At 34.1% G+C, this 15,977-nt stretch overlaps 1 pseudogene; it reads right to left on the reverse strand.

The window, feature by feature from the left end:
• Window positions 1-1,432: 1,432 nt before the first annotated feature.
• Window positions 1,433-7,779, reverse strand: LOC132352754 (elongation factor-like GTPase 1; annotated as a pseudogene).
• Window positions 7,780-15,977: the final 8,198 nt, after the last annotated feature.

Below are 15,977 nucleotides of genomic sequence, written 5' to 3' on the forward strand. Positions count from 1 at the left end.
TGGAGGACACACAAAGAATTGAAATCCAATTCCCATTCCTGTCCCTGCACTATTATTACCTTGGAAATATCTTATCTTCTTTTTTTAACCCTGGTTGTAATGAATATTTATTTTGGATGATTCTTTGCAAGTTAACCAGAACTCCTAGTAAGAACTGAGGGCTTCAAGTTTCCAAGAGTGAAATGGACCTGGCTAGGGAATTTCTGGAATAATTATTCATGGCATTCCAAAGGAGACTGTTTAATAACCTACCCCGTAACATAAATATATTCTTTATTTCAGGTCTGCCTTCTGTTGTTACCATCCCCTCAATTGTTAAGGATATATTTTCCTTCTTACTTACTATTCATAATCTCCCAGTATCTCTCAGCACAACTGTAAGGAGAATATGGAATTTTCCTGGAAATTTCTTTCCAAACATATCATGTAGATTTTTTAAATAAATATCTTCAACATCCAGATAAAACTGTATTAAGTTACCTAATTGCTGCTGATATTTAAGTTTAAATGCTTTGGTAGTTCTATTTTTATCTTTTTAAGGAACCTCCATACTGTTCTTTATAGTGGCTGTACCAATTTTCAACCCCACAAACAGTGTATGAGGGTTCCCTTTTCTCCACACTCTCTCCAGCATTTATTGTTTATAGGTTTTTTGATGATGATCGAGCAATCCCACTCCTGGACACATACCCAGAGAAAAGCCTAATTCAAAAAGATACATGCACCCCAATGTTCATTGTAGCACTATTTACAATAGCCAGGACATGGAAGCAACCTAAATATCCTTCAACAGAGGAATGCATAAAGAAGTTGTGGTACATATATGCAATGGAATATTACTCAGCCATAAAAAAGAATAAAATAATGCCATCTGCAGCAACATGAATGGACCTTGAGATTGTTATACTGAGTGAAATAAGTCAGACACAGGAAAAACAAATATATGATATTGCTTATATGTGGAATCTGAAAAAAAAGGGTACAAATGAACTTATTTACAAAACAGAAGTAGAGTCATGGATGTAGAAAACAAACTTGTGGTTACCAGGGGATGGGGGGGAGGGATAAATTGGGAGATTGAGACTAACATATACACACTACTATATATAAAACAGATAACTAATAAGAACCTGCTGTATAGCACAGGGAACTCTACTCAATACTACGTAATGACCTATATGGGAAAAGAATCTAAAAAAAAAAAAAAAAAAGAATGGATATATGTATATGTATAACTGATTCTCTTTGCTGTACATCTGAAACTAACACAACATTGTAAATCAACTATACTGCAATAATTTTTTTTTAAGTTTAAATGATTTTTATCATTAAATCTATTTATATTAAATCACTATTTTATATTAAATTAAGTACAGTTTAAATATCTAAAAATCTAACATTTCATAAATACAAATAAAATAGTATCTTTTCTTCATAACTGCATGCTGTAAAAGTATAAAAAGCATCAAATAGTGCAAATTGTTTCATGGTAGCTGATAAACTGAAAATTAAGCAAAGATGAAATAAATGTTAATTGTTATAATGTAAAATAAACCTGACCATTCTTTTGAAAAATAACAATATTCAAAAATAAATACACTCCCTAAAATAGGAAAAACTCAGAGTTCTAATTCTTTAAGATGATATGACCTGAAAACCGTCCAGACTAGAATCATATTAAAAAGACTATATATTAGCAGGCAGCATCCCCCAGATCACTAATTGTTCAGTTGCTGAATCCAAGTTCTGAGCATCTACTAATATCTGCCCCTTCTCTCTTCTTAGGCAAGCTCATCTATCTCTGTGATTTTAAATGTCACCTCTATACCAAAATTTGGCAAACGTGTTTCTCACTTAAGATTTTTGCAAGCTTTAAATGTGTATGTAATGATTGTCTTTTTTTCCCAGGTACTTGAGTATCTAATTCAATACTAGCACAAACAACTTGATTTCTTCATCCTTAAGAAACTAATTACTTAAGATAGAATTAAATTTTTACTTATGTTCAGAACTCATACTTAATCTATTGCCAAAAGGTATTCATTCTACTAGTGATGTAAAGCCATTTTCTTTCTTCAAACTCTATTGCCATTATGTTAAACCAAGACACCACCATGACTGTCTTTCAATAGTCTATCATATCATAATTGTACATTAAAAAATCCATAATAATTCTAAGATATATCACATTTTAAGTGGAGTATATTGTCTACTATATGATGTACTTAGGACAGATATTTTACTTATTTATAGCAAATAATCCATTAGATATTACTAAAATATAAAAATTATCATGGAAATGAAATAAAAAGAGAGAAGGCAAAATACAAATTGGCCCCAAATTTACTGAAAGCATCCCTGTCCCTTTAAGGTGGTAGGGGAGACCACTTAGTATGATGGACATACAAAAGGAGTACTGAGAAAGATTACAGCATAATAAAACCACCACAAATATGTATTAATGAAATAGACCAGCAATCATTGGAAGAATGTTGAATACTACCTAACCTTCAATGAAAAGGGAATTATATCGGTTTTTTTTTTTTTTTTCTCCTTTCCATCATGATTCTCTCACTTTATAAAAACTGAGTATGTAGCCTTAGTGAATGAAGTAAAGGAATCACAAGAGAGAAAGACTGCCAGTTTTTGTTTTTTTTTTTTTTCTTTGCTCTTTCTGTCTTATTTTGGCCTGGAGCTTTATTTTCTCTACTTAAGAAGAACTGTTGATTCAAGAAGACTAAAGGGGCAGCCAGAGGACGCAGGAGAATCATCAAGGAGCAAACTGCTTAGAGCTCAAGGCTAGATTTCAAGTGAAAAGTTGTCCAGTTGGAATCACCAAGTAGGCATTGAGTCAGGATTTCAGAGTAAAGTTCTCTTAAAAGTGTAATATATGGATCTTTGCCTCAACCACCTTCAGTTGAAATTTGTAAAACTCCTGAGAATAGCAATCAGAGTGCAAGACAGTAGGGAAATACCAACTTTACCTGGGCATGAATAATTGTACATAAATGAAACTTCTGAAGAACTTATTTCATTACCAGAAACCAAAATGTTCATATCTTAAATATCTACTGCAGTGCTAATTATTAAATAAGTTAAAACAGAATCTCAGAACTACCCGAAGGGTCTATTAGTCATTCCTGAGGATCATCCATGTAGTATATTTGTTGCACCGTAAGTCTGCAGTTATCCTTCAGAATTTCCATCCTTCTTTTTCTCTTACTTTAGCAAGCTACTTAGAGTAGCCTCCATTTTTCCACTCTCTTACACAGGCTTGCCAAGTATATTTGGTTATGATTGCTGTGTCCTGGTGTTCCCAGAGAATCCAAACATGTGCTGCCTGAAGTGTACAAAATGCCCTCCTCTTTTTGGGCTGGAAGCAGTTCTGCCTCTATTCAGACTATCAGAATATCTTCTTATTTTCATTTCCTTCTATCATAGTAACAGGGGTGATATCCAATAGGAATAAGAGATTTTCACGACTATATACTTCTTCTTTTTCCAGAACTTGTCTCCAAAGTTTTTTTTCTTTAACGAACATACACAAGAGGAATTCTGATGCATAAATGTGGCAGGAATCGGATCATTAGGATGTGCTGTTAGGAGTGTGTGTGTGTAAGGTGATGGAGAGGTGGGAATTGTCTTTTTACAGTAAAAAGACCAGCATATAAAATAACTAAAATAAAATTTTCATTAGGATTTAATTGATTTGTTTTGTTTCATTTATGTAGATTTTTATACTCGTGCTTATTTTATAAACTTAATAATATTATGTGTATTTACACATTTGGGTATCTTGCTGTTATGGTCAGTCTTTCATAATTAAAAAGTTCTTACTGTGCCTGTATTTATCAGCCTACTCACTTGTGAGTTTTAATTTTTATAATACTGGAAACAAGCTAACCAAGCAAATGAAAATTGTGTGAAAATGGGCTATGAGTAAATAATCTATAAATAAAGGCTTTATTCAAGGACTGTTATGATCACTGATGTTCCTTTCTAGTTATTGGTAATCTCTTGATAGCTGAAATTACCAATTATGGGACTATGTGTAGAGTAGGGTGGTATGATATAGTTTAAAATATTGGTTAGATGGTACCCTTTTTCAATACTGAAACAGAGGTATGGACTGCAATAATTGAATGCTACTTGTCAAAATACACTAATATCTGGTGTTGACCTAAGCAAATACTATTTCCCATCAGTTAAAATTTATACTTAATATTTACATTTAATTGGACTGTTGACCTTCCTAAAATTAAATGATTTACTTAATACTGCATTGATTAAGATCAATAAAATTGGTATGCATCTCTTCATATGGAAAGAGCCCAATGAATATCTTGTCAAACTGAATAATGAATAAGAGCCATGTGTATTCATACACGGATACACATTCTATTATCATGTCCCAAAAAATACTTGAGGTTTCTCCATCACCCTTAGACTCTTTCATAGAATTAAGCTTCAAATAGTTTCTTTCTCTCTCTAGAATTTTCCTTTATTTCCCTGCACCAACATGTCTCTCAACTCTTTGTAATAGCTTTAGAAATCCACCTTTGTAGACTATTCACAGGGAGTAGGCTTTTATAAACAAAAGGCAGACCACCTCTTATATATCTTCCCTCAGAGAAATAGCACTAGGCTAACAAATTGCTTGAATTGATGACACAAAACAAAGTATTGATAGATTTTCAAAAAATGATTTTCAAATATTCTGTCCCACTCGAAACTTGATCAATATTTTTATCACATGCAGCTAGCTTTCCCCTTTTATAACTTCTCAGGTATTATTTCTAATAAATAGTTTTTTTAAAAAATCATTGCGCAAAATTAGACATTATTCATAAAACATTACATTAGAATGAAATTAGTTTAGGACTGGTATTCAGAAACTTTGATGCTTAAAATTTAACTGAATAAAATAGTCTTGATTTCAAATTCAATATATGTCACTAAAAACTATGTATCTATGTATCTATCACGTGTCAAGCTTAACCACGGCTTTTGCTGAATAGTACACTTCATATAAATCAGAGAACAAAATCTTACCTTTGAGTAATTAGCTTTGAATTCAATGAATTTTCTGAAAAAAAAAATAGGTTACCAGAGTAAATGATGTATTCAAGTACAGGACTATTACTTATCCTCTAGGTGACTAATTTAAGAAAGCAAGCTATGTGGATTAGAGATATATTTTTTGTATTTGCATTGAGGGTGCTTGTTTGAAGAGAAAAAACATTTATTGATAAGATAAATATTGCTTAAGAGTCACTTCTAAAAAAATGTGAAACATTTTCCTTTGCCAATAAATATTTCTTGAATAGAGAAGGAGGAAGAAAAATTTTTGGAGACTCTTGTTGCTTCCATTACCATGTTTTCTGTTCAATATAAAGACAGAGTTAAATCTTATTTAGTCTCCTCCTATCCATTTCTAAAATAATATAGGGAAATGATATCAGTTATGACATTGCCACCTCTGAAATATCTAGGGCACCAGGAGGAAGCATAAGTATTAATTGAGTCTCTTTCCATATATGCTTCTATTGTACTACTTCCTTTAAATTAATAGAGTCTTTCTTTTAGTGTATAAACAATTTTAAGTCACGTACATATTTAAAGAGTCTTTGCAGTGCATTGAAAGTAATACAGCTCTATTAAAAGGAACATAGCTATTGAAGAATGTTATAAATGTAGCAGCTAGTATATCGAGGAGTCTCAAAACAGAGGGGTATAAATGACATTTTTGTAAATTCACTGAATTTAATCAGGCTCTGTCAAATCTCCATGTTTATCTCTGTTATATCTTGAGCAGATACCAAAATTCTCTGGTGACTTAGAAGTTTTAAAGATCAATCAAGTTAAGGATGAATTGATTTTAATTTTTCTCCTCCTTCAAGTACAGAGCCCATTTCATGTTTTTTTCTGGGACTGTAAATGGTGGGAATAAAAAAGGAAGTTTATGGTTAGCTTTAATTCACTTTTTCAAATTTCCTTTTCGAGGCTAGATTTTTCCAAATTCATGAGGAGATTGAAGAAAGGTGGGAAAGGAAGCATTTTTTACCTAACTGACACTTGCTTTATTCTACTTTGCTGTTTTTGACACTCTGGTTGGCCCTGATTGGTCATTCATGTCCTCTATGTGGCATATTCCAAGGACTTGTTCTTTCAAAGGATTTATGTGTGAGTTCTTTGAAGGACCCGGGAAAGATTCTACCTATGTAGACTTAGTTTGACCTAGTCCTTTTATAGGAATCCCCTTACCTCCTGCCACCCATGGATCCACAGTTCATGCTCTTTGTATTCATTATCTGCAGACAATCCTCTTGTGAGAAATAACAGCAGTTCAAGCTCTATTCATTTCTGGGGTTTCCACTTGACCTATGAAAAAACTCACTCCTTCTGTCCTGGAAGCACAGTGTGGAATGTTGGCTTTCCTATCGTTTTTATCCTTGCTCTATATCTCTTCAATTCTATTCTCCATTGCTCAGAGATGGACAGGAGAATTTTGGCATTTTTAGGAGATACTTATATGGATCAACTTTATTGAAAGTGAATGCACAGAGATATTGCAGCATGCAATATCTTCCCAATATCAAATGCTAGGCAATTCTTTTTAATTTATTATGAAGAAAATAATCTGTTTATAGTAGTAGTTATTTATTTTTGTTGAGGGTTCTCTGCTTTTCTGCCTGCTCCACAATCTTTTCTTCCATATAAAGATGTGCTCTTCCATTTCCTGAATTAAGATCTGGACACAGGGATCAGCTTGGTTCAACAGCTTAATTTCTTTGACAGACTGAGTCATTTCACTTGGGTATTTTGGTCCAACAGCAACCTTCACAATAGGGGTGCTTCAAAGTTGAGTGATATAAATGGCGGGCAGGATGACAAGTTGCACAGTGTTGCAGATTTCAGCACAAATTCTTGTTGGCATCTTATTAGCACATTTCCTAGAAGTACCTCCTCTAGGTCTCCCATCTCCCTTCCTAGCAGAAGATACAGGTTCTCCAGATTACAGCATGCCATGTGGGGAACTTGGGGAAGGTCATCTACCAGAGTTGAGAAGCCTAAAGCTATACACTACAAAAACTCAACAGAACTGTATTTGGGCCTCAAGACAAAATTTTCTTTCACCTTTGAGCCATGCCACTGAATACTCGAGCAAATGCAATAAAAGACCCTTAGTTGTTTCTTTCCTGGAGCACAGGTTTTAGAGGTCATACTCTCCACCTGCTGCTCATCACCTTTTGGCTCTTCTACCTTTGGACTTGTTTCAAGAGCACGCCCATACTGGATGGGCTCCAAGGGTGCCTGCCCCTGTGCTGCTACAAGCTTCTTCATGTGCCTTAGCCTTGCATGCTCACGACTCTGAGCGATTTCTTTTTGAACGGACAATCTTGGCTTATTCTAAGTCAAAGCCTTAGCATCAATTGCAAACATTTTGGAAACAAAGATAATAACTAGAGCAGTATATTCATTTCCATATTTCATAAAAGCTGTTTTAGTGCCTGGGTTTTGGTGAAAGAGAGTTAAGCTGTGCACATCATCTTGTTTCTTTTCTCTCTCAGCTGTAATATCCAGGGGACTAGGAAGTTTCTCACACACTGTAGCAAGAACAGCATGGGATATGGGTAGTCACTGACTACAGATGGCATTAATTTGAACTTAAGGATCTGAATGTCATGCCACCTGAGCTCCAATTTTTAATCCTAAAGAAGTCACCATTTCATCAACTTTTTCTTTGTCATTTTTCAAGACAACATCACACAAATTCCAGATATTTTATAGAGTCAAGTCTTCAAGTAAAGGTTTTCTTTAAACCTTTTAGAAAGGTTTCTTTCCTTTTGCCTAAAATCCAGGTGACAAACTTTCAATCTCTCCTTTTAGAAAACACACATATCCACACACATACATACACTTGGCTAATGGGAGAGTAAACCACACTCTTCTCCAAAACTTGGACACTGTTTGACTACACTGACAGTGCAGTTGTGTTTCCCTCTCTTCCACACTCACTCTGACTTTTTTCCTGCCCGGTATTTTTTATGGAGCCTGAAAATTTAAGGAATATGTCATGATCACCTCTTAGTCTTAATGAAATCTTCTGACTCTGACTGACTCTCTCATTATTGGGAAATTTTTTCAATTAACAATAATCGCGCATCTGGTAAACCTCATTGGCTACTACACTGACACTGTGCAAAGCTGACTCTCTCATTATAAATGTGGGTTAGTTTGGACAGTTCTTTGGCTCCAATTCTGATTCAACGTGAAAAGCACTAATAAATATCCTGTTTTCTTATAATGATCAATAGGTATTCTGTCTTTTACTCTGGACTATTCTAATTTGAATTTATATTCTAAATTTCTAAGTTTCTTGTATCCCAATTAATTATAATATATTGAGTATTTGTTTTCTCTTGAAAGTTTGTGTTTCATGTAACCATGAATGCTAAGTATAATTTATGAATGTATTATTGTCATTATCACTGGATTCTAGATTATCAGGTTGAATTTATAATACATAATTTAATATGCTGATATTTTTTCTTCCTCCTTGTTACTAGAATTATTATAGCACATAAACTGTTTAGTCTTCCCTTCTCTTAAACTGTACTTGACACAAACATAGATCTTTTAAGAAACTTTGTTATAATTTCTCTCTATCATGTAAGGAGTTATCTGTTATTTTCATAAGTAAACATTATATATTTAGTTCCCAGAAATTATATATATATATATATATATATATATATATTAGTATATATAATATATATATTTATATAAGATACAAATTATCCCTACATAGAAAGCATATACATATATACATAGATATAGTTAATTTTCTCTTATTATAAATAATTTTAACTTTTAGTTTACTTTTTAGGTAACAACATAGAGAATTGTATTTTCACTTTGTTGTTGTTATTATCAACCCCCTCCCCTTGAAAATTTTGTTTTTGAGAATAACTTAATTGCATTTGATAATGTGGAAGAGATAACATGTATTTTAATTTGAAAAAAATGATTTATTTCTGATAAATAATAATCAAATTTATGGCCTTAATGTTTATATGAAAAGGACAGAAAGTTGATAGACTATCAAAATATCCTAGTCATACATATTTCCAATTAGCTGATATTTTAGAATTATAACTACAGGCATACCTCAGAGATATTGTAAGTTCAATTCCAAATACCACAATAAAGTGAATATCACAATAGAGTCACACAAATTTTTGGTTTCCCAGTGTATATAAAATTTATGTTTACACTATACCATAGTTTATTAAGTATACAATAGCATTTTGTCTAAAAAACATATACATACCTTAATTTAAAAACCTTTATTGGTCTAATATGCTAACCTTCATCTGAGCCTTCAGAAAGTCGTAATTTTTTGCTGGTGGAGGGTCTTGCCTCGATGTTGATGGCTGCTGATTGATCAGGGTGGTGGTTGCTGAAGGTTGGGGTGGCCGTGGCAATTTCTTAAAATAAGACAACAATGAAGTTTTCCTCATCAATTGACTCTTCCTTTCGTGAATGATTTCTCTGTAGCATGCAGTGTTGTTTGATAGCGTTTAACCCACAGTAGAACTTCTTTCAAAATTACAAAACCTGCTGCTTATCAAAACCTGCTGCTGTTTTATCAGCTAAGTTCATGTAATATTCTAAATCCTTTGTTGTGATTTCAACAATCTTCACAGCATCTTCACTAGGAGTATATTCCATCTCAAGAAACCACTTTCCTCATTCATCCATAAAAGGCGACTCGTCATACATTAAAGTTTTATCATGAGATTGCAGTAATTCAGTCACTTCTTCAGTCTCCACTTCTAATTCTAGTTCTTTTGCTTCTTCCACCACATCTGCAGTTACTTCCTCCACTGAAGTCTTGAATTCTTCAAGGTCATCCATGAGAGTTGGGATCGATTTCTTCTTAACTCCTATTAATGTTGATACTGTAACCTCTTCTCATGAATTATAAATGTTCTTAATGTCACCTAGAAGGGAGAATCCTTTCCAGAAGGTTTTCAATTTACTTTGCCCAGATCCATCTGAGGAATCACTATCTATGACAGCTATAGGCTTATGAAATTCATTTCTTACATGATAAGACTTGAAAGTCTAATTACTCCTTAATTCATGGGCTGCAGAATAGATGTTGTATTAGCAAGTGTGAAAATAACATTAATTTCCTTGTACATCTCTATTAGAGCTCTTGGATGACCAGGTACCTTGTCAATGAACAGGAATATTTTAAAGAATATTTTTTTTTTTTTTTCTGAGCAGTAGGTTTCAACTTTGGGCTTAAAACATTCAATAAACCATGTTGTCAACAGATGTACTATCATCCAGACTTTTTTATTCAATTTATAGAGCACAGGAAAACTAGATTTAGTATAATTTTTAAGAGCCGTACCATTTTTGGAATGGTAATAAATGAGTGTTGTCTTTAACTTAAAGTCACCAACTATATTAACCCCTAAAAAGAGAGTTAGGCTGTCCTTTGAAAAATTGAAGCTAGGCTTTGCCTTATCCTCTCTAGCTACGAAAGTCCTAGATAACATCTTTTTCTAATATAAAGTAATTTTGTCTACATTGAAAATATGTTGTTTAGTGTATCCACCTTCATTATCTTGACTAGAGTGTCTGAATAACTTGCTGAAGCTTCTACATCAGCACTTATTTCTTCACCTTGTACTTCTCGGTTATGGAGATGGCTTCTTTCCTTCAACCTCATGAACCAGCCTCTGCTAACTTCAGACTTTTCTTCTGCATATTCCTCATCTCTCTCAGCTTTGCCAGAATTGAAGAGAGTTAGGGCCTTCCTCTGGATTGGCTTTGGTTTAAGGGAATGTTGCATTTGGTTTGATCCTCTCTCCAGACCACTAAAACTTTCTTCATGTCACCAAGAAGGCTGTTTTTCTTTCTTATCATTCATGTGTTCACTGGAATAGCACTTTTAATTTCCTTCAAGAACTTTTCCTTTGCATTCACAACTTGGCTAACTGTTGGGTGCAAGAGGCCTAGCTTTTGGCCTATCTCAGCTTTCTACATGCCTTCCTCATTAAGCTAAATCATTTCTAGCTTTTGATTTAAAGTGAGAGATGTGTGACTCTTTCTTTCTCTTAGAAGTCACTGGAGGGTTATTAATTGGTCTAATTTCCATATTGTTGTATCTCAGGAAGAGGGAGGTCCCAAGATAGGGAGAAAGATGGGGGAATGGCTGGTCAGTGGAGCAGATTGTCACACACAACATTTATTGACTAAGTTTGCTGTCTTTTATGGTATGGTTTGTGGCATGCCAAAACAATTAGAAGAGTAGCATCAAAAATCACTGATGACAGACCACCATAACAAATATAATAATAATGAAAGTTTGAAATAGTGTGAGAATCACCAAACTGTAACCAAGAAACACATAGGAGCAAATGCTGTTAGAAAAATGGTGCCTACAGGCTTGCTTTATGCAGAGTTGCCACAAAACTTCAATTTGTATAAAATGCAATATCTGAGATGCTCAATGAAGTGAAGCACAGTAAAAAATAGTATACCTGTATATCAGCTTATAACCTCAATTTAATAATGCCCAGATCAAATATTACTTTAAGGTAATAAAGCTTAAGCTTTCTTAACTATAGATATGAAATGGAACCATCACTCAGTGATACTTGAGCCAAAAATCCAGTGAATCTTGTGAATTTAGCAATTTAACTATATTCTGCAATATTCTGCATCCCTTCAGAATACCAGTATCCTTGCAGGAATGAAATGATGATTATTTCTATGAGTGGAGCTGCTAAAACTGACAATGTTTAAAAATTTCTTCTAAACTATTTTCCTCACAAAATTAAAATTTTACCATAAAATAGAATATTTCAATGAAATTTGATTAACAAATGATTTTGTATTACTCGTGATGGGGTTTTATATTTTCTCAGTATAAGAAACTGGTATAGGCCACACATGTATTTCAGCTAATTATTTCCAGTGCAACAGTAGACTTAAATATCTGACTATATTATCTACTCCTATAGAGAGATGGCATGTTCGTATGTCATACTGTTTTTTATTTTTTGTTTTTAGGATGTAGTTCCTAAATTTTATTCTGTTCATATTCTGATATTTGAAATATTTTCAAAATCAATCATTTATTTACCTGTCTATAAGATACCTTCCTTTGTAATCAGAAGTAACAGTTTTATAGTGTAGTAAAATTCTGAGTAACATTTTTAGTATTTCTACTTTCTTAATCTTGTAAATGTAACTATATCAACTTTATCATTATATTTATTTTTTAAATTTTTATTGAAATATTGTTGACTTACAATGTTGTATTAATTTCTTCTATAAAGAGAAGTAACTCGGTTATATACATATATACATTATTTTTTATATTCTTTTTCATTATGGTTTATCCTAGGGGACAGGATATAGTTCCCTGTGATATACAGTAGGACCTTGTTGTTTATCCATTATAAATGTAATAGTTTGCATCTACTAACCCCAAACTCCCAGTCCATCCACTACTTTCTGAGTGCAGCTCTGCTCTAATAAGCTTTACTGCATTGTATCTTACATGTTTGTGTGTTTACATTAGATAGGTTCTCAAGTTCCTGGTCTGCCATATTTCAGAACCAGAAGTGCCCTCCTTCGCTTTTCTATAAACCATCAGTGGATTGCATTTATTCCCATGGATTTAGCTGCTGTCTATAAGCTGATTAACCCCCAAATCTCTATCTCTGGCATGGACATCTCATTTCAGTCCCAGAAATATACTTCTAATTGACAAGCAGAGATTCCCACCTGAATATCCCATAAAAATCTCAAACTCTGTATCTTCAAATTTATACTCACTCAAAACTGGATTTATTTTTTCAACTAATGGTATCACCATCCCATCAGTTTTCCACACATCTGTCAGTTTTCCTTTACTTTCCCACTCCCTTATCCCCTGTCATTCTAAAATTCCATACCTTAATGTTCCCCAAATAAGTCCCCTCCTCTCCATTCCCACTGCCTTAATTCATGTCTACCTGTATTGTCTCCCAAATGTTATTCTTTTTTTTTAATTAAAAAAAAAACTTTTTATTGGAGAATAGTTGCTTTATGCTGCTGTGTCAGTTTCTGCTGCACAACAAAGTGAATCAGCTATATATATACATATATCACCTCTTTTTAGGATTTCCTTCCCATTTAGGTCACCACAGAGCACTGAATAGAGTTCTCTGAGCCACACAATAGGTTCTCATTAGTTATCTATTTTGTGCATAGCAGTGTATATATGTCAATCCCGATCTCCCAATTCATCCCACCAACCCCCTTTCCCCCTTGGTATCCATAAGTTTCTTGTCTACGTCTGTGTCTCTATTTCTGCTTTGCAAATGAGATCATCTATGCCATTTTTCTAGACTCCACATAAATGTGTTAATATATGATGTTTGTTTTTCTTTTTCTGACTTACTCCACTCTGTATGATAGTCTCTAGGTCATCCATTTCTCTGCAAATGACAAAATTTTGTTCCTTTTTATGTCTGAGTAATATTCCTTTGTATATATGTACCACATCTTTATCCATTCCTCGGTTGATGGACATTCTGGTTGCTTCTATGTCCTGGCTATTGTAAATAGTGTTGCAATGAACATTGGGGTGCATGTATCTTTTTGAATTATGGTTTTCTGGGTATATGCCCAGTAGTGGGATTTCTGGGTCATATGATAGTTCTATTTTAGTTTTTTAAGGAACTACCATAATGTTCTCCATAGTGGCTGGATCAATTTACATTCCCACTAGCAGCATAAGGGGGTTTCCTTTCCTCCACACCCTCTCCAGCACTTATTGTTTGTAGATTTTTTGATGATGGTCATTCTGACTGTGGTGAGGTGACACTTCATTGTAGTTTTTTTTTTTTAATTTATTTATTTATTTTTAATTTATTTTTGGCTGTGTTGAGTCTTCGTTTCTGTGCAAGGGCTTTCTCTAGTTGTGGCAAGCCGGGGCCACTCTTCATCATGGTGCGCGGGTCTCTCACTATCGTGGTCTCTCTTGTTGCGGAGCACAGGCTCCAGAAGCGTAGGCTCAGTAATTGTGGCTCACGGGCCTAGTTGCTCCACGGCATGTGGGATCATCCCAGACCAGGGCTCAAACCCATGTCCCCTGCATTGGCAGGCAGATTTTCAACCACTGCGCCACCAGGGAAGCCCACTTCATTGTAGTTTTGATTTGCATTTCTCTAATAATTTGTGATGTTCACCATCTTTTCATGTGTTTGTTGCCCATCTGTATGTCTTCTTTGGAGAAATGTCTGTTTAGGTATTCCACCATTTTTTGATTGAGTTGTTTGTTTATTTGACATTGAGCTGCATGAGCTGTTTGTCTATTTTGGAGATTAATCCTTTGTAAGTTGCTTCATTTGCAAATATTTTCTCCATTGTGAGGGTTGTCTTTTCATCTTGTTTATGGTTTCCTTTGATGTGCAAAACTTTTAATTAGGTCCCATTTGTTTATTTTTGTTTTTCTTTTCTCTCTTTTTTTTTTTTGATGTAGACCATTTTTTAAAGTTTTTATTGAATTTGTTACAATATTGCTGCTGTTTTATATTTCGGTTTTTTGGCTGCGATGCATGTGGGATCATAGGTCCCCAACCAGGGATCAAACCTGCACCCCCTGCATTGGAAGGCAATGTCTTAACCCCTGGACTGCCAGGGAAGTCCCTGTTTTTATTTTCATTAATCTAGGAGGTAGGTCAGAAAAGATCTTGGTGCAATTTATGTCAAAGAGTATTCTGCTTATGTTTTCCTCTAAGAGTTTTATAGTGTCTGGTAGGTCTTTAATCCGTTTTGAGTTTATTTTTGTGTATGGTGTTAGGGAGTGTCCTAATTTCATTCTTTTACGTATAGCTGTCCAGTTTTCCCAGCATCAAATATTATAGAGACTGTCTTTTCTCCATTGTATATCTTGCCTTCTTTGTCATGGATTAGGTGATCATAGGTGTGTGGATTTATCTCTCGGCTTTCTATTATGTTCTCTATTTCTGTTTTTGTGCCAGTACCATACTGTCTTGATTACTGTGGCTTTGTAGTACAGTCTGAAGTCAGGGAGTCTGATTCCTTCAGCTTCGTTTTTCTTTCTCAAGTCTGCTTTGGCTATTTGGGGTTTTTTGTGTTTCCAAATAAACTGTAAAATTTTTTGATCTACTTCTGTGAAAAATACCATTGGAAATTTGATAGGTGTTGCATTGAATCTGTAAATTGCTTGGGTAGTATAGTCATTTTCACAATATTGATTCTTCCAATCCAAGAACATGTTATATCACTCCAGCTGTTTGTGTCGTCTTTGATTTCTTTCATCAGTATCTTACAGTTTTCTGCATACACTTCTTTTGCCTCCTTAGGTAGATTTATTTCTAGGTATTTTATTCTTTTTGTTGTGATGATAAATGGGATTGTTTCCTTAATTTCTCTTTCTGATCTTTTATTGTTAGTGTATGAGAATGCAAGAGATTTCTGTTTATTATTTTTTTTTATTGGGGTATAATTGTTTTACAATATTGTGCTAGTTTTTACTGTACAGAGAATGGAGTTCCTTGTGCTATACAGCAGGTTCTTGTTAGTTATCTACATTATACATATTAGGGTATATATATCAATTCCAATCTCCCAGTTCATCCCATCCCCCACTCCCCGCTTTCCCCCCTTGGTGTCCATAGGTTTGTTCTCTATATCTGTGTCTCTATTTCTACCTTGCAAACCAGTTCATCTGTACCATTTTTCTGGATTCCAAATATATATGTTAATATATGATATCTGTTTTTATCTTTCTGACCTACTTCACTCAGTATGACAGTTTCTAGGCCCACCCATGTCTCCACAAATGACCCAATTTTGTTCCTTTTTATGGCTAATATTCCATTGTATATGTGTACCACATCTTCTGTATCCATTCATCTGTGGATGGATATTTAGGTTGC

Source organism: Balaenoptera ricei, chromosome 18 (assembly GCF_028023285.1).
Source record: "Balaenoptera ricei isolate mBalRic1 chromosome 18, mBalRic1.hap2, whole genome shotgun sequence".
Taxonomy (NCBI): domain Eukaryota; kingdom Metazoa; phylum Chordata; class Mammalia; order Artiodactyla; family Balaenopteridae; genus Balaenoptera; species Balaenoptera ricei.